Source organism: Equus caballus, chromosome 16, assembly GCF_041296265.1.
Source record: "Equus caballus isolate H_3958 breed thoroughbred chromosome 16, TB-T2T, whole genome shotgun sequence".
Lineage (NCBI taxonomy): Eukaryota > Metazoa > Chordata > Mammalia > Perissodactyla > Equidae > Equus > Equus caballus.
The window spans coordinates 31,844,685-31,869,050 of record NC_091699.1 but is presented as its reverse complement, the minus strand read 5'-3'; the positions used below and the strand labels follow the sequence as shown (position 1 = coordinate 31,869,050).

Sequence of the window (24,366 nt, the reverse complement as noted above, 5' to 3'; positions counted from 1 at the left end):
TCAGGCGCAAAATGAGAAGTTGGGCTAGATAATTGAACAAGTCCCTTTCAGCTCTTATATTTTATGAGAAACTTCAACATGTCATGGATTTCCTTGTGATTGGGCTATGGCTGATTTTTATCCTGTACCTTCCAAATTTTCTAGAATAAGCTTATATTATTTTTATAATGGAAAAGAAAATAATCCAAAACATCTTAAAAGATAACATTTCTCATGTTACTCAAACAAGATTTTCACAATCTGAGATGATTCTATTCCAGTGTTAAGTTCACTACTCTACTCTCCGTGAATAGAAAAGAAACAATAAAATTTCGACGCATACTTAGCCAACAGATTGTTTGAAAAAATTTAAAATTTGCTTGCATAGACAAAATTGGATCTATGACTCTATATAAGATGGTAAACATGGAACTAAACAGCCCAAAGACCCCATCTCAGCCAAAATCTCATACCACATGGAGAAATTAGCAATACTTAAATATTTAATAATACCTTGTAATTTTTTTAGACTTCTGGGCTTCAAAATTTCTGACAAAGTAATTCCCAAGCCATAATTAACAAAAATAGGCAAACTTCCAGAAAGTCTCGCAGAGCAAAAGTCAACTCCTCAGAGCACTTCCCCTGCCGTGAGCATGTCACGAACAGTGACATATAAGCAAAAAACAACAGAAGCCAGAAAGGGCTGGGATCTTGCCCTGAATTGGTGTCTACCGAAAATGGCTTTAGGAAAGGAAGGTTGTGATTAGAAGATCACGACATTTCCAACACCCACTTATTAGCATGTCTGGAGAATCACAGAAGGGTCTTTACAACCAGAATTCCCACCACAGGATGTTTACAAATACTTACTGCTATCCAATCTTCAGGGTAATTCAGTCACCACGCTAAAGGCGGACAAAGGATGCAAACACCCTAACCGATCACTCCGGGTGGTCTCCTATGAAAGACTCCCACCACCTCTGGGTTGCTCAGGCCATAAAACCATGTATTCCTTTCCCTCATCACCCTACTTCCCATTCATCAGACTCTGGCAGAACTACCTCTAAAACACATCCCCTCAATTTGTTCATACATCCTTATTTCCAATGCCATCATTCCAGTCCAAGCCACTATCTTCTCTCCCTTAGACTAATTCAATAGCCTTCTTATCAGTTTCCCCACATGACCCATGAGACAATCCCTTCTTCACATAGTGGCCATATTTATATATCAGATAATATCTCTCCCCTGCTTAAAACTTTTCAGCATCTTCTGATTTTTACAGAATAAAACTTAAACTCCATCCCCTCTCCACCTTTCAAAGCTGGTTTCATGACAGTCTCCCCACACTGGCCTCCTTTTCCTTCCTTACTTTGCCAAGCCCATTCTCACTTCTTGTCCCCACTGCTTAGATCTCTGTCTCTCCAGATTGTCACATAGCTGGCTCCATCTCATCTTTCCAACTCAACACACATGCCCTGACCTGACTACTGTATCCTAAATAGTATCAACCTGCATTTGTGTTATTCTCTACCTGTTTATTTCCTGAATGATCCTGAAATTACATTGTTTATTTGATTGCTGCTCCTCCCCCGACTAGAATGTAAGCTCCACGAGCAGCAAGATCTTGCTTGTCTTTTTCACTGCTAAATCCCCAGAGCCCAGGACAATGCATACAGTAGACACTTAGTGACTTTTTGTCAAATGAATGCATGTGTTGTTTTAGATTAAGTCAGGACCCACCTTTCCAATGCTCCTTGTCCATTCAGAGTCAAAACTCAATTTCTTGCCCGGAAGACAAGTTGTTAATTTTCAGAAGAGACATATCTCTCTCTATGAATATCTTCATCATTACCCCACAAATAGGTGAGCGTCTCCGACACAGAGCTCACTGCTCTGAAAATAGACGATTCTTTGGAGATGTGAAAGGAAACGTGAACCTCGTTGACAAGCTAAGACGACTTATAGAATGTGTCTTGACTTGGGGGAACGATCGGTTGTCACTGCTGGAAGTGACGGCTTAGAGTCTGAGTGGGTTGATCGGTGTGTCACATGGCCTGAGGCAGGTGGATATTTTTAAAGTGCTAAGGAAATTTGCTGAGATACTCTGTGCTCCTGCCAGACGTTCAATATGGGGAGTTAACTTGGGACTCAGATAAGAGGATCAACTAACTACAATTTTATTTTTATTTTTTTCCTAACCATAATTTTAAATGGGCCCCATCTCAAAGTAATTTCACTCTGACTTGCAGAATGAACTGCAGAATGGTAGTGACAGCCATTTTTTTGCACAGTACCATGATTAATAATTTACTTTTACATATTCATCATTTCTTTTGTTTCTCAGGACAATTCCAAAAGGTTGGCCACATGTAGTTATTATACCTCTTTTATATATATGAGACTCATGATCTCACAATGAGGAAATACCAAAACTTGATTTGGAATCAAGATCTTAGAAGATCAGCTTCTAGAAATGCTAATGAAGCAACAAGAGAGAAATGGCTAAAGGCATTTTAAAAATCAACTTTACTGAGGTATAATTTACACACAATAAAATACTCCCATACTCTCATTTTAAGTGATGAGTTCATTGGATTTTGACAAATATATACACTCCTATACCTAATAGCACAATCAAGATATAGGACATTTCTATCCCCTGAAAAGTTCCTTCATGTCCCTTTGCACTCTATCCTCCCCATCACCTCCTCCTCTGTCCCAGGCAGCCAGTGATCTGTTTTCTGTCATGATATATTAGCGTGGTTTTTCTAGAATTTCAGATGAATTGAGTCATACAGTCTGAACTATGTTTGAATCTTGTCCCTTTTGCTTGGCATAATGTTTTTGAGATACACCATATTGTTGCATATATTAGTAGTTTGTTCCTTTCTTATTGTTTCCTTTTATTTTATAGTATTCTGTTGGATGGCTATACCCCAATTTGTTTATCCATTCTCTGCTGAAGGATATTTGGACTTTTTCCAGTTTGGGGTTATCATGAATGCAGCTGCATAAATATTCCAGTACAAGTCTTTGTATGGACACATATTTTCATTTCTCTTCTGTAAATACCTTGGAGTAGAATGGGTAGATTCTATGATATGGGTATTTTTAATTTTATAAAAATTGAAGACTGTGTTCCAAAGTGGTTTTACCATTTTATGTTCCCATCAGCAGTGGATGAGGGTCCCAGTTGTTCCATATCCTCACCAACACCTGGTATTGTCAGTCCTTTAATTTTAGCCATTTTAATAGGTAGGAGGTGGTATCTCATTGTGGCTTGAATTTGCATTTCCTTGAGGCTAATAATGTTGAGCATCTCTTTACATGCTTATTGCCCATTTGCATAACTTCTGCAAAGGGCAGTTGGAGAGGTAAGATATATAAATAATTTTATTTCTCATGTGCAAGAACTTGCTTTATTTTAGAAGCAACTTTGAAAAATGTAAGCTGGAAAAGGATTTATAAAGTATTCAGACTATCAAGATCAAGCATATTTGGAGGCTAAACCAAAAATAATGAAAACAATAATATGGTAGAAAATATTCACATTTTACTAATTTTGTATTCTTTAGTATACATTCATCTAATGCTTTAAGAAACTAGCGGGCCTGAATTTGCACAAGGCGCTGGGACTGAACGAACTAGACCTCAGCAAAGAAGGAAAAAGTTTTGCTCTCTTCATTTCCAATTACTCTCTCTTCCCCAGACTTCATTTTATAGACCATGGGCTCAATTATTCCCAGTACTTTTTATATCTGGTCTCATAAAACTGTAAAGTGAATCATTACAGAATTAATATTCAACAGGCTTTATATAACTCTGCTTAATGCAATGCATAACTCAGATTTTTATCACCTCAAGGCCTCTCAAGATCTATATATGCAACCAACTTAATAAAACACCATGTATTTTAACTCTAACATTTCCTTTACAACCTCAACAGCACAAAACCAATCAATGTAGACTAGACAACCAGACAGACATTGATGACAGAAATGGACTATACATAAAAGGCCAAGTTATCCACGAAGACTCCTGTGACGACAACCAAGATTGTGTTCTAACACATTTGTTTTGAGAAACTCATGGTTCTAACAAAAAGGAGCTTATTTTGCTTCCAGAACACTCACACAATGAATTTTTTATACCATGTGGTCCCAAAAGAGTTTCTACTCTAAATAATCGTCACCTCCCAGGAGGAAAAAAAGCTGACAAATACATCTACTAGATCCTACTTCCTAACCCCCACTGAAATAAATGTATATAATCTCCAACCTAGAAGGAATCTTATAGATCTTTGAATCCAATGACCACATTTTATAGAAAAGGAAACCAAGACCCAGACAAGTGAAATTATCAGACTAAGGTCAGACTGCCAGTTAAAAAGAGCTGGGTATTAAATTTACATCTTCTGATTCAGACTCCGGAATCTTAGTCTTGTGATTTTTCTTTCTTTTTAAGATTTCTTCCTCCTGATTTCAGCAGTTATACAAATGGAAACTAGACTTTTGGTGGTGAACATAACGTAGTCTATATAGAAGTCAAAATTCAATGATGTACACCTAAAATTCATATAATGTTAATAAACCAATATTTAAACCTCAATAAAAAAAGAAGAATAAAAATAGTTATACAAGGTAGATGTAGAAATTTTGGAAAACTTAGAAAAGCAGAAAGAAAAAATACTGTTAAATCTCTTCTAATCCCAAAACTCTGAGATAATTACTCTCAAACTTTGGGTGGGGCAGAATGATGCAGAGGTTAAGAGGCCTGCTTTCGAAGTCATACACTTGGCTTTATATCCTGGCTCCTATGTTTGTGATCATGAGAAAGTTACTAAACCTCCCTCAGCCTCAGTTCCCTTGTCAGTAAAACAGGGATAATAGAGGCACTTATCTCGTAGGGTTGTTATGAAAATGAGGTGGGATGGAATTTGCAAAGCGTTTCATACAGTGCCTGGCAGCTAACAGACACTCAATAAACATTACCATTCGTGATTATTTCCTTTCGGACATTTGTCCATGCATATGTTTTTATTCTTTAAAAAAAAAAAGCAAACCAGTTCTGTGGCTTTTTTCTGCTAACAGCATATCTGCCATGAAAAGTCATTCACAGTGGGCTTTTCACTAAACCAAACTAGCCCAGAGAAACCCAAATTTAAACAGCTAACTGAGGAGCCACAGTCTGGCGTTCTAACTACTAAGAAGAAATCCCCACAGTCCAGCAAATATCTCAGAGTTTTGGGTGATGTCCCAAAAAACAAGGCTGTCGCCCCCTCCCCAGCCAGGTCCTCATGATGACTCCCTAGCAGAGCTTCAGAAAGAATAGGACTCCTGGCCAATCCCCTCGAAGTCTTAGCCCATTCAGAACTCTGCCACCTCAGTGTTGCCAGGAACCAGAAGGGCTCCAGTGACTTTCCATACCAGGGTCATCTCAGACCATGATTGGTGATGTCATCATGACCAGGGTGGTGATTTCCAGGTAACGCAGGAAAGACTTTTGAGAATAAAAACTACTATCCTTCTGTGATCTCTTCTTCCTACCCTGCCTAACAAAAGAAAGAAGTGTTGGCCTGGCAGTGATCACTGACTGATGGGTGACAGCTATAGGGAGTGCTGTGATCAGGTTTATGAAGCTGCACCCTGGATCAGTGGGAAAGGATATTGTGATTGATTAGCAATGTCTGCAATGGAAGATGGCAACAGCAGGGTGGTACGTTTGCCATGTTGCTGTCCTTTCTGATCTATTTTAATGTCCTCAATTTTAAGCTATGAAAACTAAGGTTCACAACAATAAGGAGTCATGGCTTATCTAAGGTTATTGAGACAGTAAGTGGCAAAGCTGAGATCAGTGAGCATTCCTTATGGTTTGTATCTCAGGGCTCCTCTCTCCATGCCAGACTGCCTTACTTCTCTGGTGGGCAAGATGGCTTACTGTCTTATAACCATTAGGTGGTCTTGGCACCTTGGGATCCATTCAGACACTTCCATAGTGAGTAAGTTATGCCAAGATAATTAAAAAAAACCAACAGGCCTAGGTTTGTACCAAAACCCTGGCAACAGCTAGCACACAGCTGTTATGAGGATGCACATTCTATTTTGACAAAAGACAGGTGGCTGGTTTTGTTGTGTTGGTCTGAGATAACATAACGTGCAGAGAGACCAGCAGGGGAGGAGAGATTTCCTCCCCAGACTCTTACATAAATGGATTTCAGCTTTGCATAATGAAGCCCTAAATAAATAAAATACAAAGTGAATGTTTACAATATTACAGTTGTTGAGGAAATGGCTATAGAGTTTTATTCCAATTTGTATCCTCTCAAGGAAAATGGAATTCAACATGAATGTTATAATGGTGGGAGGAAGAAGGGATCATTATTTATTCCTTCACATGTTCAACAGATATTTACTAATTGCTAACTGGGTGCCAGGCATGTGCAGGGTACCAGGGATGCAAAAGTGATCAGAAGAGAAATAGTTTCTGTCTTCCCACAAAGTATACTGGGAAAGATAGAATATTAACAAGCATTGTAACAAGTTCCAATATACAGATTCAGAAGACAGGATTTAGGGAGCAGCTGGGCCAGAAGAAAGCAATATCAACAGGATCAGCAAGCAAAAGTGGAAAGGGCACATGATTTGGAGCCAGACAAAAGAGTGGTGGAATCTTGTTTCCTGCCACTTACCTCGTGGGTGACTGGGGATTATGCCAAGTATTGAGCTAAAGTTTATCAAGTTCCCAGGGGAGCCTGGCACAGACTATAAGTTCAATACATATTTGTTAAATGAACGAAGAAGTCATTACCAAACGCAGAGTGGATCTCTAACAGTAAAAGGGGCAATTGGGTAGAGAGTGATGAAACACAGTAATGAGACATTAGTCCCGTCTTATATCTAGTTGGAGAGACTGAGAATATGTGTGTGTGTGCGTGTGTGTGTAACAAATATATAGCAAAGTCGCAAAGAAGCACATCGGATGCATCTGGTCAGTGAGGGCTCTACAACAGGACTGTCTAATAGAAATATAACATGATCAGGGGCCAGGCCGGTTGCATAGTGGTTAAGTTTCCTTCCTGGCACCCCCAAATGCAGTACAGTCCTTGATGTATGGGAAGCACATATAGGTAAAAGTGATTTCTTCTCTTTACAATACAGCTCTAAATAAAGAAATCACCAAGTGAAGACTTGAGATAGCCAAGCTTTGGCTCCCAAAGACACTAGGCCTGTCAGAGCCCCAGTTTGCCCTCTAGCCACAGACAGCTATGATCTAAACAAATGTCAAAACCATTCCCAGCAGAAGACGCATCTGCACTTGGGCTCTGAGTATGGGAGAGATGGCACATGGCCTGGCTGTGGGATGTGGCATTTGGCAGAGATGAACCAAGAAAAGTAGACAACAGTCTGACCCTTGGTCCTGGCCAAGTCCATTTTCTGAAGTGAGATAGAGTAGGGAGACCGTGTGGCAAAGAAGCGTGTGGTGACACGGACTAAAAAGAAATTTAGACAATGAATAAGGCAAAAATGAAAAAGATGGACATAAATGGAGAGGGGCAGAAGCTCAGAAACCAAGAGTAATTTTACAGGCTGTCCCCACAACAGCTTGGTATACCCTCCCCTAAGCAAGCATCTGAAGTGTCCCCTACAGTCCGGCCCAGCTGGGTCACAGTGGTGGGCTGGAACCGCACCTGCCTCTTTCTCCTCCATTCTGCCTTGTCCCATCGCCCAGCGGTTAACAGAGGGGCAACAAACTCAGGCAAGCAAGTAAATAAAAGAAGTGGCTTGGATGAGGCAGACACGCATTCTCCCACAACTCCCTGCGGGGTCCCAATAATAAAGTTACTGTTGCTTTGAAGGAGGATGAATTTATGAGTGTCCCTAATCTTAGCTCAATAATATCATGTCACAACACATGTCCCCTGTGTAGAAGGAACCACTCTCAGACCCACCCAACTGTCAGCACGTGGGAATGTGACCCCAGATCTTGCGATTTTTCCAAAGTTTTAAGGGTGGATTTTATGTGACATTTTCCAGTTTTAAAATGTTTGAAACTATGTCAATGAATTTTGACATACTGTGCTGGCCCACAGTGTGAGACAAAGAAAACAGGCCCCAGGGCTGCCAGCCTGAGATTTCTACTCTAGGTCAAAAAGACACAGTCACGGTCCTGTTCCACCATCATCGGGCCATTTGCCATTTCTCAGTTGCATTCTGGTCTGAGGCTTAATTCAGATCATGCACGTGAAGGGCTTAACAGTTTCTGGCACCCAGTGAAGGCAGTTAATAACTGGTGTCAGCTAGCTCTAAAGAACTTCTGAGATTTGTTTCTAACTATTATCTAAGGATCAAATCACAAGATGCCCCCAGAAACAAAACATCTGAAAGAGGACTTCATTCCCACAATGATGCCCTACCTCTTCATTTCTGTTTCCTGGCTTAGAATTATGCCACTTTCATTTTACATTGTCAATTCACGAAACTCAATTTGGTTGCACAAAGAAAGTAAGGAAAAGAAAAAAAGGTCAGCCCAGGTGGAAGCGTAAGTTGACAAAAGTTTTCTAGAAAGCAGTTTGGGAATGCCTAACAAAAGACAGAAAATATTTGTATGCCTTTTGACTCCACAATTCCATTCCACTAAGGAAATTAGCCTAAGTGAGAAATGATGGTTTTAATAAAGATTTAATCCCAAGAATATTTATGGCAGAGTAGTCTATGATAGAAACAATTAAGGAAATTAAATGCCCATAAATAGGGAATTGGTTGCAAAAGTTATAACACGCCACAATGCTGATTTTTGTCTATCACAGCCCCCATGAGTTTCAGAGTTCTTATTATGCTCATTATGTGTCTCCTGCAGTAAACACCAGGAGAGCAGGGTCTGGTCAGTCTTGTTCACTATTGTATGCACCACTGTATACGAGCTGGCACATAATAGATGTCAATAAATATTTAAATACATACAAGACAGCTTATGTAGCGTGATTTCATTTTTGTAAAAAAAAAATACATGTATTTTTGAAAGTATATTATTATTCTTTATCCTAGAGCAGGGGTCAGGCAAACTAAAGTCCCTGGGCTAGCTGCCTGTTTTTATAAATAAAGTTTTATTGGAACACAGCCACGTTCATTCTTTTACCTATTATCTATGGCTGCTTTTGCACCACACTGCAGAGTTGAATTATTGCGACAGAGGCTGCATGGCCTGCAAAGTTGAATATATTCACTATCTGGCCCTTTAGAGAAAAAGTTTGCCGATTCCTGCTCTAGATGGTAGAAGTTCTTTCTGAGTGCTCTAATAGACATACACACACACGCATACACGTATACGTATATGTACATCTGTGTGTGTTTTTATACATATGTATCATTTTTTTACAGTGAACATGTGTTACTTTTGTAACTAGACAAAAGTTAAAACTATTTTTAAAAAACAAAGGAAGGACCAGAGGGCAGGAGAGGGAAGGAGGGAAGAAAAGAAGGAAGAAAGGAAGAGGGAAAGAAGGCAATTGTTTATCCATAATTACCAATATAGAAAAATCTCCCAAATAAATGTTAAGTATGATATGAACAGCTGGTTTCATGTTTGTAACACCTGGATAAAGCACCAAAAGGAAATACACAAAAAGGGTACCATGGCTTTATCCAGGTAAGAGAACTATAAATGGCTTTTATTTCCTTCCGTGCTCTTACTTATATGTTCAAAATTTCCCAGGATAAACATGTTTTACTTTCGTAATAAGGAAAAGAGAAAATAAGCGCTACTGAAAAGCAAGATAGAGAAAGAAAGTATCGATCGACGTAAGCAGCAGCACTGTTTCTACCAGCCTTTGACAGGTACACAAAGGAACATCTACGTGGGTAATAGGGGGATGCCCTGTTAGGCACACTGCTGATATTACTGCACTCCAGTAAAACGGTAACATGCCAAGGTGGAGGGGTTAAAACCCAGGGCCACTTTTTTTCATAAAGTATTATTTCATAAAGCCTTAAGGCCCCAACCTGGCTTGCATGCTTTTTCTTTACATTAAAAACATTTGTTAAAAATAATCCACTTAATTCCTCCCAAAGCACAGTTTACCATTTCTATCTAGATTAGAAAATGTGTTTAGAGAAGACGTTTTCTGGTTTAGTAGCCAGACACTTGCAATGCCAACACCCCCCACCTCCCGCCTTCCCCCTCCAATTCACATTTCCCTGATTTGAATCTTAGGCGGACATTCTGGCAGTGTTGACAGCTCCCACTTCATGCTTGCACAGTGTGTCTTTCTGCTTTTCTGCCTCCATAGTGGGTAGGGGAAGGTAACAGCACAGGGGGCAACCCTCATTGACGGAGCAGTGGATAAACACCCTGGTCTCTGGGCCTCAGGGTCCTGGCAGAGAGGAATGCCAGTTGCCCATAGAGGCCATCTTTCTTGCCTTCGTCTCCTCCCCTTGCTCACTCCTCCCATCTCTTTCTCAGGCTTCCTGGAATCTCCTCCCAAATTAGCTTCCTGCACCCAAGATCTTGTTTCAGGTTCTGCTTTGGAGGAACTTAAACTAAGAGAGTTCATAAACAAATATCAAACCAAAAATAAGAATTACACCCTAGAGCCCCAGAAAGCTCTCATAGATGGTGTGAAATAGAGTCCATTAGTTTCTGGGGTATATTTCTTCATTGTACAACCATTTCTTAGACTTCTATACTGAGCCACACACAACATGCCGGTATGCAATGGTGAACTAGATAGATATAGTCTAGACTTATGGACATTAAACAATGATGATGCAAATTATACTATGAAAGTATACAAAAACATAGGAAAGATTCATGTCAGGGAGGAAAAATAATTTTCTCTCTGGCCTTCTGAGTTTTTAGCTGAGACCCCTGCAATATAAGACAAGACTAACAAGAGAAAAACAGAAGTTTATTAACACATATATCTCATGGATACATGGGAGATAGCCAGGGAAAAATGAGTAGCTCAAAAAGGTGGCTTAGAGTTCAGGATTAAATACCATCCTAATACAGAAAGGGAAGAGGGCAGGTAAACCTCTTAGGGGAAAGTACATGATTTTTAGGAAAAATGAAGACACTTAAAAAATAGATGAGAGGTATGACAGTTGATGACAGAGTTTGCCTGACATAGTGTGGACCCCCAGCCTCCTCTCCCGTGATGAATTGATCTTCCTTGGTTGAGGAAACCCTTGGGAAGGAGATTTATGACAAGTGAGTTCCTTCTGGAATATCTGTCTTTAGACAGATAAGGGCAGTTCAGAGAGAGCCTCTCCCGGGATCTGCTGCCCCCCAAAATAATCAATATATTAAGCAGCATATCTTGGGGTGGTATGTCCTGAACTCCTACAGTCATAATTTGGGCTGGCATATTCTGCTCCTCTTCACTAACCTAGTCTGAGATGACTCAGCATGGGTTTTTTTGAGAAGACCACGTTTAAACTGGGCCCAAAAGCAGAATTTCACCAAAGAGTAGGGCAGGCCTATGAAATTTCCTCCATGTGGATGTTGGATGGGCTGGCTAACCATGTGAAAGGTTTGAGGATTTCAAAGAATATTTGGTCAGCAGACATTCTCCCTTTTCATCTCACATGAGTTAAATATCCCAAGAGCTGAACAAGCACTTGGACACCTTCAGGGTATTAATTGCTGAGAGGACCAAAGTTGGCCATTAAGATTTAAAGACAGCCTGGAGAAGCATCCTTGCAGTCAGACAGTGCACCTGGTGGATTCTGTTCTTGTTAACTGGGGAGAGCGTGGCTCTTCCACTAGGTGACAAAAAGCCCTCTAACATGTTTCAAAGACCCACCGCATCAGGTTCACAAAGATGTCACTTTAGATTGGTTGGAAGAGCGCCTGCTCCCTGATTCCCCCAAAGTAACCTCAGAAGAAGCTGATCCTTTCAAACCTCTAGGGCACACACACTTTCTCAGAATCTCAATCAGTTTAACTTCTTCATTTTTTTTTTTTTGAGGAAGATTAGCCCTGAGCTAACTACTGCCAATCCTCTTTTTGCTGAGGAAGACTGGCCCTGAGCTAACATCCATGCCCATCTTCCTGTACTTTATATGTGGGATGCCTATCACAGCATGGCTTTTGCCAAGCAGTGCCATGTCTGCACCCGGGATCCGAACCGGCCAACCCTGGGCAGCCGAGAAGTGGAACGTGCGAACATAACCGCTGCACCACCGGGCTGGCCCCTTAAGTTCTTCCTAAACACATGTGTACTCTTGCACAATGCTTTGTATGCTAAGAAAACACAATAAATACATCTTCAGTGCTTTTATGTTTATGATGGAGTGCCTTTTTTCTTGTAGAATCTTGTAAGAGTTTGATTTCTTATTTTTACTATTCTCAGTGCATACTAAATAGCAAATTCTGGTTCTCTGGTTCCTACTTCAGAATCATTTAACTGATTTAATGAGCTCTAATTATTACATTCCACCTTTCACATGAGAGTGCAGCAATGTTTTGGCTGAAATAGCTAGTAATAGCTCAAACACTCAGAAAGGAAAAAAACGAGGATGGGTAATGCAGGACTCACTGCAGTTCACTGTACGCCAGATACAATTCTTAAGAATATAGATCTATCCATACTTTCATTAATTCATTCATACATTCATTATGTATGAACCAGGCATTGCAAAAGGCACCAGAGCAGCTTAAAGGGTACTTTCTTAGGTCTGCATCCCTCTACTGGGGGCATAAAACACAGCAGTTAAGGACTCTTGAGCTAGACTGTGTATATTTAAATCCTGGCTTCACCATTTCTCAGCCATGTGACCTTGGCCAAGCCAATTAACCAATTTGTGCCTCAGTTTCCCCATCTGTAAAATGGGGGTTATTACAACAGCTACCACCACAGGCCTATTGTGAACATTGAATGAGTCAGTAATATAAAACATGTAAAGGAGGGCCCAGGGCATAACAATCACTCTGTAACTGTTGCTTCTTGTTTGTTACTATTGTATTGTGTCTTGTCTATAACACTCATGGCAACTGCAGTTGTCTATCTACTTATCTAGCTAACTAGTTACCTAGTATTATGGTTTGTTTGTTTGCCTCCTTCATCAAATTACAGGATCCATGAAGACAGAGAGTAAATTCCCTGTGCCTGGCATCATGCTTGGCTTATAGGAAGGCATCCAGTACGTGTCTGTTGAATGAACAAACCAATGAATAAATGATCCTCTTTCGGGATGCATGACCGCTCCCATTCTTGACAAGACTTTCACTTCTGAGATTTTCATGACACATGTCTATCAAAAGCCATTTGTGGAAATTCCACATGGTTTTCTATCCAGATGGTGCCCGTGGCAAAGGGAAGGCGTTCTGGCATGCAGGAAAGTTACGATGCCAGATGACGAGCCAATTCACTGTATTATTCATCATCAAATGTTGTTGGCTAGAGAACTGATTGCTGTCAGTGAGCTCCACAGTGGTCAAGTGAAGAGGCTGGTTTTTAACAGAAGCTAGGATCATTGTTAGAGAGAAAGGGTGCTGTGGTAGGACAAATAGCCTTGTCAGTATGTATGACAACTGTCCGCACAACCTCCAGGGTAGGCCCAGGGGCACCAATAGTTTCCTGTGTTTGCATCCTAGTCTACTATTACCAGCTATGTGATGGGCAAGTCACTTGACCTCTTAAGCCTCAGTTTTTTCATCTGTAAAGTAAGAAGTTTCTCAGTCTTGTCTTGGCTTTGCACCCTTGGGTAAGTCAATTATCTGGGCCTCCCCTTTTACATATAAAGGGCACAAATTGTCTTCTGTAATTCCTAAGTTTGATTGTGCATCACAATCTTCTGAAAAGCTTTTTAAAATATAGATTCCTCTAGGCCAGCAGTCAGCAATGTTCTTCCGGAAAGGGCCAGATACCAAATATTTTAGGCTTTGCGTGCTATGTGATCTCTGTTGTAACCGCTCAGACTCACGTCTCCCATTGTGTGGTCAAAGCAGCCATAGATGATATGTGCATGAATGACCGTGGCTGCATTTGGCCAGCTTGCCTGGGGATCACGGTTTGCTGACCCCTGCTCTAGGCCAGGTGCAACCTCTCTGGGTAAGGACCAGTTCTCTGCATGTTTACAAAACCTCCTCCAGATGATCCAGCAAGGCAGCCACATTTGGGAACCACGAGATTAGACGCTATAAGGCTCCTTCCAGCTCTTACTGGAGCTCTAATGCTACGATGCTTATTTCACTGCGAGAAGTGGCTACCTCAGTCAACACTATTTGGACGGTAAACTTAATATTCTTTCAAACGCATCACATTTGGGTATTAGCTTTCTACATCTGAAGTTTTTACTCTCAAAATTCAATTCTCTGCTCTACCAGGAGGAGTCTGAAGGGTTCTTTTCATCGTTTTAGATCTAGGGCACTTCTCCCTGTGTGCGATGTCCCTTGTCAGTTCTTTGTAAGTGACAATGTCACTGCTAACTTGAAAATGAGAAGTTTGATATTACTCCTTTTAGGCACTAAAGTGATACAATACAGGTGAGCCTCCACTTAAAGAAAGGATAATACACAAAAATAGGAAATTATGAAACAGTTACTGGGTATTTATAGTGTTTGGGCTAGAATTCCTTTGTATAGAGAATTCCTTTTCTACTGAAGTCCTGACTGTTGGGTGACAATACATCCTGGTTTTCCAGGGATAGTCCCAGTTCCCACCTGTTGTCCCTGAGTAATTAATATAGCACCTGCTTTCATTCTCAAAAGTGTCCACCTGGATGATAAATTATGTGGATATTCTCATAGGCGACCTTGAGGGAAAATAGTCAAAATGATTGCTCCAGTGACTTTGTCCTTCCTTTGAGGCTTTATCTATATTGTCCCTATTAATTGTTACAATATTTTGCTGAAGGTTGATGTCCTTAGGTTGCGTTTCCCCAAAAGCATACCCTGAGACGAGGATTTAGGGACAAATAGTTTTTTGGGGAAATGCTCCCAGAAGCATAAATAGGGGAGTGAGGAAGCAAGACAGGGAAAGGAAGGAAGCCAGTACACAGTAGGTTACAGCTGTGAATAACCAGGGCCCACTCTCACTGGCAACCCTCTGAGAGGTTGTGTGAGCATTCCTCAGAATTTCCTCCAGGAGGGGCAAGGAAGCTGCAGGTTTATTCCACAGCTACCATCCTTCACTGGTTGAGGGTCACTCCTGGAGATGTCTACTCTCCCTTCTGTATGTCTGGCCGGTCCCACAGTTAGAAGGAGCTCACTCCTGTGGCTAGAGAATGAATGCTCTCAGGCGAAAGACACAAATAGCCTTGTCAGTGTGTATGACAACTGTCCGCACAACCTCCAGGGTAGGCCCAGGGGCACCAATAGTTTCCTGTGTTTGCATCCTAGTCTACTATTACCAGCTATGTGATGGGCAAGTCACTTGACCTCTTAAGCCTCAGTTTTTTCATCTGTAAAATGGGGTAATAACAGTATGTGTCCAGGGTTTTCACCAGGGATAAATGCAATAATATAAGCACAATGGTCATCTGTTATTTTGCCTACCCAATATCCACGCCTTCTGCCCTTTGCACAGATCCTTGATTCTCTTAGAATAATCAGCCTCTCCTAGGCCACGGTGCTTGAGAGAGAGAGAGACAGAGACAGAGAGACTACTCTTACCTCCAGCAGTACAACATGATTGGTCCCTCAGAGCACCACATGCTCCTGGTCATGACTGGTATAGATATGGGTACATGATCCATCTCGGGTCAATGGGATCCTGGCATGGGACTTACTGCTGCAATTACTTAAAAGGAGAGTGCTCTTTCCTCTGGGATGTTGAAGAAGTGGGAGCCAGGCAGGAGCCGTTAGGCCCCTGCGCAAAGAGAGCACACCAATGTGGAAGAAAGCACAACCAAAAGATGCACTCACCTAGGCCTAAAGCCACCTCTGAAAGTTTCAGTCACACCAGAAAATAAATTCTGTTGGCCTAAAGCCATTCTGAACTGATTAACTGAGTTCCTGGCAAAGAGCAAACACTCAGTAAATGTTAGCTACCATTATGGCTAACACAAAAACAGATCAAATTTCTCCTGCTACTTTTTCTTCAGTTGCTTTGCTTGGATTATTTAAAGTTTTTTTGTTTTTAAATTACAGATAATTTCAAATCGGTGCAAAAGCAGAGAGAAAAGTATAAGGAACCCCCATGAACTCCAACAATTGTCAATTCATGGATAGCCTTGTTTTGTCTATACCCCACCCACCTCCCCTTTCCCATATTATTTTGAAACAAATCCCCAATATATACTTTTTCCAACATATTTCTTTTCAGATGCTTTTATAGTGTTTCCTTTTGTAGTAGACACTGTTGGTGGTCTACCCAGCATCCATTTCCTCAATTTTTCCACCCAATATTATTCATATCTCAACTTGTCCCCTATGTAGCCAGAGATACAGACATTACTGAAGCCCCACTGGTGGAGGTGTTTGGCCTAGGAGTAATTTCATTCTCCTTGTCAGTAACAGGAGCAGGAATGTGACTCCATGTTGGCCATTGAAACATGACTGGAATACTGCTGGGGAAGCAAGATGCTTCTGGAAAATTTTCTGCTCTCCTAAGAGGCAGCCACAGAAAAAATCATCTCTCTTTTTCCTATGAATGTCGTGGTGTCTGGAGGTGATGCTCAGAACTGAAGTACCCATATTTGCTACCGGCCTGAAGATGAAGTAATACCAAGGATGGCAGAGGACGGGGGAAGGAAGCCGAGTCGTTAATGATATTATTGAGTCACTGAATCAAGCAACCCGAGCCTGCCCCACCTCTGGACTTACTGTTCTGAGAGTTAAAAATTTGCTTCATTGTTTAAGCCTGTGTGCATCCAGGTATCTGTTATCTGCTACTGAAAGCACTCAACTTTGCTGTTAATACAGAGCAATGACCTGTATAGTCTGGGTTTGAAAAGCTGAGTAAGAAATCAGATTAGATGCTATAACAAAGATGCCCTCAAAGAGAGTAGCTTAACCCAGAAAGAAGTTGATTTCTTCCTCATAGAAGAGTTGGCAAAAGTGGTCCTAGACCAGTTAAGGTGGCTCTACAATCATCAGGACCAAGTTTCTCCTGCCATCCTTACCATGCAGCTTCCATCTTCTCTTCTCAGCAGGCTGCTCTGACTTCACCAGCACATATACATTCCAGCCACTGGGAAGAAGACAGAGATGATGCAGACACCAGTGCCTTTAAGGATACAACCCAGAAACTAATCACATACATCACATCTCATTGGCCAGACCTTAGTCACATGGCAACAACCACTGCACGGAAGCTGAGAAATATAGTTATTATTCTGGGTGGCCATATGTCCAGCTCTATTACAGCTAGAAAAAAGGAAAAATAAATACTGGGGCACAGCTAGCAGCCATTGCTGGAGAAGAAGCAGTGAGGGTTAATTTGATTCAATGAAACTGACAGTTTTTAATTAAAACAACTTCAGAATGTAAACAAGCTTTAAAAGAAATGTTCTTAAGCACTCCCCCAAATGATTTAACAGAGCCTATTTTCTTAGAAATTGCTAAAACTATACATCCCTTTCATCTCTGCTTTAGATGTGGCTCTCAGGATTCCAATAACCGGTAATCCCAGGTTAATCCAGTTTATTACCTTGTGTCCATGAAATTAATAAGTGAATGTCACCGATTTCCTTTAATTCCAAAAGTCTTTTCCTCAATTATGACTATGGTTTAATTACATTCCGCTTGATAGTCATGAGAATCCCATAACAAGCTCCTATTTCATAATCCTATTATTAATCAGAGTAATCCAATTTATGAAAAAATAAAGACAGACAAATAGAGAAAAATGACAGAAGCGGCAAGAAGCACAGTATTCTGTAGCCAGCTGAAATGGCTGTCAGTAAAGGGTTTATATAGTGAGGATATAAGCGAGACTTTGATTCAGTGGCAGCAGGTTTTAAATGATGCATGAGAAGCCACCAAAGCAAATCCCTTTCTCCATGGTCCCCTCAGGGTCAAGTACCATGTTTCAATTATAATTTCACCAAATTGCTGTGATGCGGCAAACCTTTCAGATTAATAGCAGTACAGCACGATTCTCTGCGGGACAGAATCAGAAAATCTAGTTCAGAGGTTTGTTGAAATATACCCCAAGACACTCAGCTGCAAAATACATTAAAGACGCCAAGATGATGGGAATATTTCTGATCTGTATTCCCCAAAGAGGTTACTTTTGCAGAAAACAAGTTTATTATTTATGGTAGCAAATAAAATTTCTCAGTGCAGCCAAGGAGGCTTCTTGCAATTGCATCAGGAAGGCACCACGGCACAGTACCTTATGGAAATCATATTTACATTAATTGAGAAGGCTATTGTTTTGCCAAGATGCATATTTCTTATTGGAGCATGCTCATGATGAGCTTGCAAGGACGTACTAGTTTGGTTTGGCTTTTCATTTCAAATGGCTCTAATCCTTGGAACAGGATTTTGTATAGAAAGACATTATTTTGTAAGTTCTACTTTAAACTACCTGTCGAGTTTTAAGAGGATGCCTTACAGGGGCTTGCTATGGGTCAATGGTCATGGCATTGCCATATTGGGCACATTGGGAGTAGAGTTCCAAAGGACTGTGAGTTTGGTGCATACTGGTGGCTGTATTAGTATTTTCAAGCCCTGAAGTGAGCCTTTGGGGAACTGTTTTTTTGGCTAATTCCCTCTGCATACCTTATCTGAAAGAAGTAAGAGCAACTTGGGATCTAACTTCCATATTGATGGGTAGTGCTTACTAACTCTACTTATGATTCTAAGTAGAGGAGAAAGGATCTTCCTTAAAAGAGATGGAGGTTGGAGGAAAGACTTCGGGACCCTTTCTCCAGGAGTAATCTACCTGATGAGAATGGGAGAAGACCAATTATTAACATAACAGCCTGTGCTTTCTTTGACTTGTTCTCTTCCTAAACTGCATACCTACAGCAAGCATGCACATTTTCCCTGCCCTATTCTTGGGCTTGACAGGGGTGAGGCAAGTTGCAATCTGCTATCCAACTAGTGGGTAAATGTCCACTATCCTCCATCAGCTCTTCCCACGTTTGGGCTCCAAAGTCCAGATACGGGCATGGAACATAACAAAGACCATCTTGGCTTCAAGTCCACAATGTGGCTTCATCATCAGTAGAGCTCATATCTTGATTTCTATCTCACTCCTCATTCTGAACTTGGAGAGATGGGAATATGATTCTCCCTTGCAAACCCAAACAAACGCCTGGAATGGCTCTCATAGCTCCGTCTTGGACTTAACCTTAATTTGCCTCTCTAGCCGTATCTGTCTTCTTTCCTATAGGCATCTAAGTACATATATTTCCATTTCTCCAACATCCTTATGTTTTTGCATCTGTTGAAAATTCAACTGGTGGTTTATAATCTATCTGCATGGGCACACAGAGAATTTTTTAATATTCAGTTTAATACAACTAATGTGATTTATGAAAAAATTTGTCACTGTTGAATGTGACACGAAAATTTAGGTGAAAAAACAAATGAGCTTTAGCCAAGAGGTTTGAAGGAGTGATGCTATGCAATGTTTAGTCAAGATGGAGAAAGCCTATCAAATTCAGTAAGAGAAGGCTGCTCCTACTATTGTCACCCCCAGCAAAATATTGATCCAAGCCTTAGCTCTTAGGCCATCTTATCTCCCTAGCCCCTTCTCCCATCCTACCGCACAACTTCTCTTCTTCTTTTCCCACCTTCCCTACACAATCCAAAAATTAGAGGTTCACTTCCCTTGTCCAAGTTCTTGTCTAAAACGCAAGTGCCCAAAGGATGGTAAAGATCACCAGTAATTTATACAATGTTCTGAATTACTTGCTCTCCTCTTGCTTTCTCATCTTTAGTCTGGTCTTAGCTCATATACCTGCTAGGGACTACTGAGTACCTGTGACAGAAACCTGTTCTAGCAAACTGAAGTTAATAAGAAAGGAAGAAAGAAATGTGTTTCCTGGTACTTCATCTACAAACATTTCTGTCCCCAAAGCTACAAGTTTAAATACTACATGTATGGTTACAACAGCAACTGTTCATCATGGTGAAACCCAAAGAATTACAACTGAAAGATAGGTTCCAATACTATACAGCTCAATTGTCTTAAACACCAGAACATTGCTGCAGACCCCATGTGCTATTTTAGTCATGCATTTAGTCACCATTTAGGCATATTAAGCACATGTCACGTGAGAGGCAATAATGAACAAGACAGACAAGCTTCCTGCCTTTACAGAGGCTTCTATCTAGTGAGGCAGATGGATTGCATAACAAGCACTTAAGTCAGGATAAAATACTATGAACAGAGAAAGAGAGGGTGGTAGGAAAGCCTATAGCAAAAGCAATCCATCTAGTCTAGGATTGGAAAGGTTTTGTGGAGGAAGCAGCTTTTAAACTTAGACCAAAAGGATGCGTTTGAAGGAAAAAGCAAACATCTTGGTGTTGGGAGATTGATTCAAGTTATAGGATTGCTGTACAACAGCTATGTGACCTTGGGCAGGTCCCCTTGCCTCTTAGGGCTACAGTTCATCATCTGCAAAATAAGTGAGGGTTTGGAGAACTTAATCTGTAAGGCTCCTTCCAGCTTTATAAATCCCACAATCCTAGAAGAGATTGCCCATCAGTTTAGCGCATCTTCAATCCATCCTTGGCCACAAAAGGCAACTAACACAAATAAGAGAAAATCAAAGAAATCTCAGTTTGGAGGGTACAATGACGAAACTGAGAAAATAGGAAAGCTTTGCACCTTCAAGGTGCAAATCCTGGTTCTGCCCCTTCCTAGCTGGGTGACTCTGGGAACATTTCTTAACTTCTCAGAACCTCAGTTTTCTAATCTGTAAAGTGGGGAAGGACTATTACTTACTTCCTAGTATTGTTGTGAGGACCAGAGTCCAAGATATTATAAGTCAATTCCCTGGCCCATGTCTCTATTTTTGTCTCTGCTCATAATACTGTTGGTTATTGATTCAGACTCGATTGTGTAAGGATCACTTGTCACCTACTGGGCCTTTTTGTGGTTACAGATGAATAAACCCCAACATGAAATACTCTAAGCAAAAAGGGAACTTTAGAGAAGGATATTCTGATATTTTTACATACCAGTTAGACAGTAGGAAGGGCAGGGAGGAAGCCGGGTCTCAGAAAGGACATAATCAGGGGTTCAAATGCAAACAGAATGCTAACTCTCTCTACAAGTCAATGTCAGTCTTCTGGTTCACCAACTTTCTCTATAGAGAGGACAACTTGGCCACAACAGCTCCCAAGCTTCACCTTTTACAACTTCAGTTCCCTGAGACAGAAAACCTCTACCCTCAGGGTCCCAAGTTCAAGGATCCTAGGGAAGAGCTCCAGTTGGCATATGTAGAGCCAGGTGCCTATCCCTGGACAAACCAGCAGTCAACAGAGAGCAGGGTCCTGGCGTACAAAATGGCTGCTCCTACAGCAACCAGGGAAGTTGGGCTTGATTGGGACTTCCCAAAAGAAAGAGACTGAAGTAGAGCTGAGCAGAAAATCTAACAAATGTTGACTAAATGTTATACAAACTGCTTCCCTAAAATGACACCAAAGACATAAATAATTGAATAAATGAAACAAATTCTTTTAAAAGCTGAAATCTGCTTAAGAAAAAAAAAATCGCCACCTGGGTTTCAGAAATCACTGAGCATGCATTCACTGGCTTTGTTCATGCCAAAATTTACTCAGGAACCTGTAGTTTTCACCGCCCAAGTTCAGTTTCCTTAGACTTTAGTTTGCTTTCTGAGGAGATGGGGGGGGGGGGGTAAAAGCTGCAGTGAGATGTAGCACTTTAAAAATACCCTAAACAAGCATTGTTGCTGAGAGCTTTTCTGCAGCTCTAACTAAAAATATCACAGAACTGGGTAAACTGGGAATTACAGGTCATACCCTGGAGACATCAGAAGTGTATCTGCTCCTGCACTTAACGATCAAAAACACACTCCCACAGGTGACTGTCCTGTGAAGATGACTAACAAGGAATGAGAAGGAGGAGGAGAAAGAGGGAAAGGAAAGGAGGAGGGGGAAAAATGAAGGAGAGAGACAGGAAAATTAAGTCAGTCTGACCTGGGGCACTGCTGTAGCATCTTTGCTAAAAAAGCAAGTTTTATGCAACCATTTCACACAGTAGAGATTTTTCTGGAAGCTCAGTTACACCAATTTTCCTCTAACTAAAGGACCAAATTTTTCACCAACCCTTTTCTGAAATATATTGGAGGGGGCAGAAAGTGCCAAATCGGTCCAGGGATTGCCAAAGTGTGGGGCTTCTGCCACTGCTTGAGATGACCTTGTGGGATGGCCAGAGGGAGCCCTAAATAACACTGCATCCCAGGGTAAAAAGTTATCCCTTTTTGGTTCTCTTTTTATCCCTCTGAATAGCCCTCAGAGAATCTCGGTTTGGTGCTGTTATATATTTAGCACCTCTCTAAAGCTGGCTCTATCCCGTGTTGTACAGAGAGAAAGCAGAGCCTCTGGTAGGCAGCAGGACCTGGGTAAAGTTGAATAACACTGGTGTGTTTTCATCACATTGAATATCCCAATAATATTCAATTTTAGGCTAGGAATATTGGTCTTCCTTCTATAGTAGGTGTGTAAATTTACCCTAAATTTTTTTTTCTTAATTTGAAAAAGGCAGCAAATTTAAAGCAAAATATCAAGAGTGGTGGTACCAGATGGAGCAAAGACATGGGAAGTACTCTGTTAGTGAGCATGTGTGATTGTACGGTTCATGGGTCAACGGGACAACCCATGTTCCCAACACATGTCAGTGTGGGAATAACAGTCAAAGACTTTAGGTGGGAAAGAGTGCCAATGTATTCTGAGACCTCTGCTAGAACTCCATGTATTTTGTTTTTATTTATTTATTTTTTTAAAGATTTTATTTTTTTCCTTTTTCTCCCCAAAGCCCCCCAGTACATAGTTGTATATTCTTCGTTGTGGGTCCTTCTAGTTGTGGCATGTGGGACGCTGCCTCAGCGTGGTTTGATGAGCAGTGCCATGTCCACGCCCAGGATTCGAACAAACAAAACACTGGGCCGCCTGCAGTGGAGCGCGTGAACTTAACCACTTGGCCATGGGGCCAGCCCCAAGCTCCATGTATTTTAAAATGAGTCTTAAGAGCTTCTTCATTCCTCCAGTGCAACACTTTCCCTTACAAAGTGCTTATATTGGTGACAATAATGATTATAACAATTTAGAATCCTAAAGAGCTTTCTTTTTAAAATCTTTAGTCTAAGAAGATACTGTGGAGTCCATGATAGAAAGAAAGTGTGCCAAGGTTCAGTTTTTGACTAATGGAAAGCTTAAAATGGATGGTAGAGCTGCCTCACCTCATATTAATGATAAAACACTGAAAAATAAGGGACCGTCTTGGGAACCGGCCACCATGGGACATTTCCCTGCATTTCATGCTGGGAAACTTCATGAGGAAGAGAAGACACAGAAAACCTGGAAACTGCTGGTGGAAAAAATAGTGACCAACTCTTTGCCAACTCCTAAAAATAAAAGCAATAAATGTTAACCAAGTGTGGACCCGTAAAGTTATTTTTTAAATCAACAGAAATAAAAATGGAAGACAATTTCCATTATGATGACCTTACCAAAAGCCCCAAATTGATTATTTTATTTGAAAGAAAATGTCATTTAAAAATAAAAAGCCAGTTACATCCAACAAATAAATAATGAAAGCAGAATACTGCCCAGTAGGCTTTCGTAGGTTTAGCTTGCAGATTTGGTTCTCCTTTAAATAAAATATATTTTAGCTTTCCTTTCCCTTTATACATGAAATCATGACCACTCCAGTTATTACATTCTCCTTGCTTCTTTGGTCCTAGTTCTTTATTTGAATTTCTCCTCTATTTTAACTTAAACTCTTTTAAGCAAGGGGTGGGATATTTTGAGCTAGGATTGGGAGGTTAAAATGAACTTCATGCATTTATTTAATACCTTACAAATACAAGATCTCATGGGAGGTATCATAGAAGGAGCATTTCAGCTTAATAGTGATCCAAGACAAACACACAAAAAGAGAAGAGCAATGGAGGAGTGATCTAACAGTTAAGAGAACAAAGAGAAGGGAATCATAGGACCTTACAGAATTAACTGCTGGGTCAGGCTCCTGCAGGGGCTGGATGGGGAATGTACCGGAATGAAGGGAAGTGTAAGGTTGGTGCAAACACATACACCTTGGCTAGATGGGCAGCTCAACGGAGAAATCACATGTAGTTGCCATGTGGGAATACAGAGCTCAGCTTCAATTTTTTCCAAGTTGGCTGGAAATCTTTTTTTTTTTTTTAAGTGAAACCTCAGGTTTGTAACTGTTGGCAATTAACTCAAAAAGTTGTTTAAAACACTATGTGGACTAAAGAAAACATATCTGCAGGCTGGATTCGG

The 24,366-nt window shown here is 40.8% G+C and overlaps 1 protein-coding gene across 3 annotated transcripts in view; it reads right to left on the bottom strand.

Moving 5' to 3' along the window:
• Positions 1-24,366, bottom strand: part of FRMD4B (FERM domain containing 4B) — a 308,178-nt gene that overhangs the window by 224,051 nt on the left and 59,761 nt on the right. Inside the window, exon 1 of one of the 3 annotated variants that reach the window (XM_070238640.1) lies at positions 1,723-2,031. The exons of the other annotated variants lie outside the window; for them this stretch is intronic. The gene's annotated coding sequence lies outside the window, so the exon portion shown is untranslated. Of the gene's footprint in view, positions 1-1,722; positions 2,032-24,366 lie in introns of those variants that run through there. 3 annotated transcript variants of the gene reach the window in all.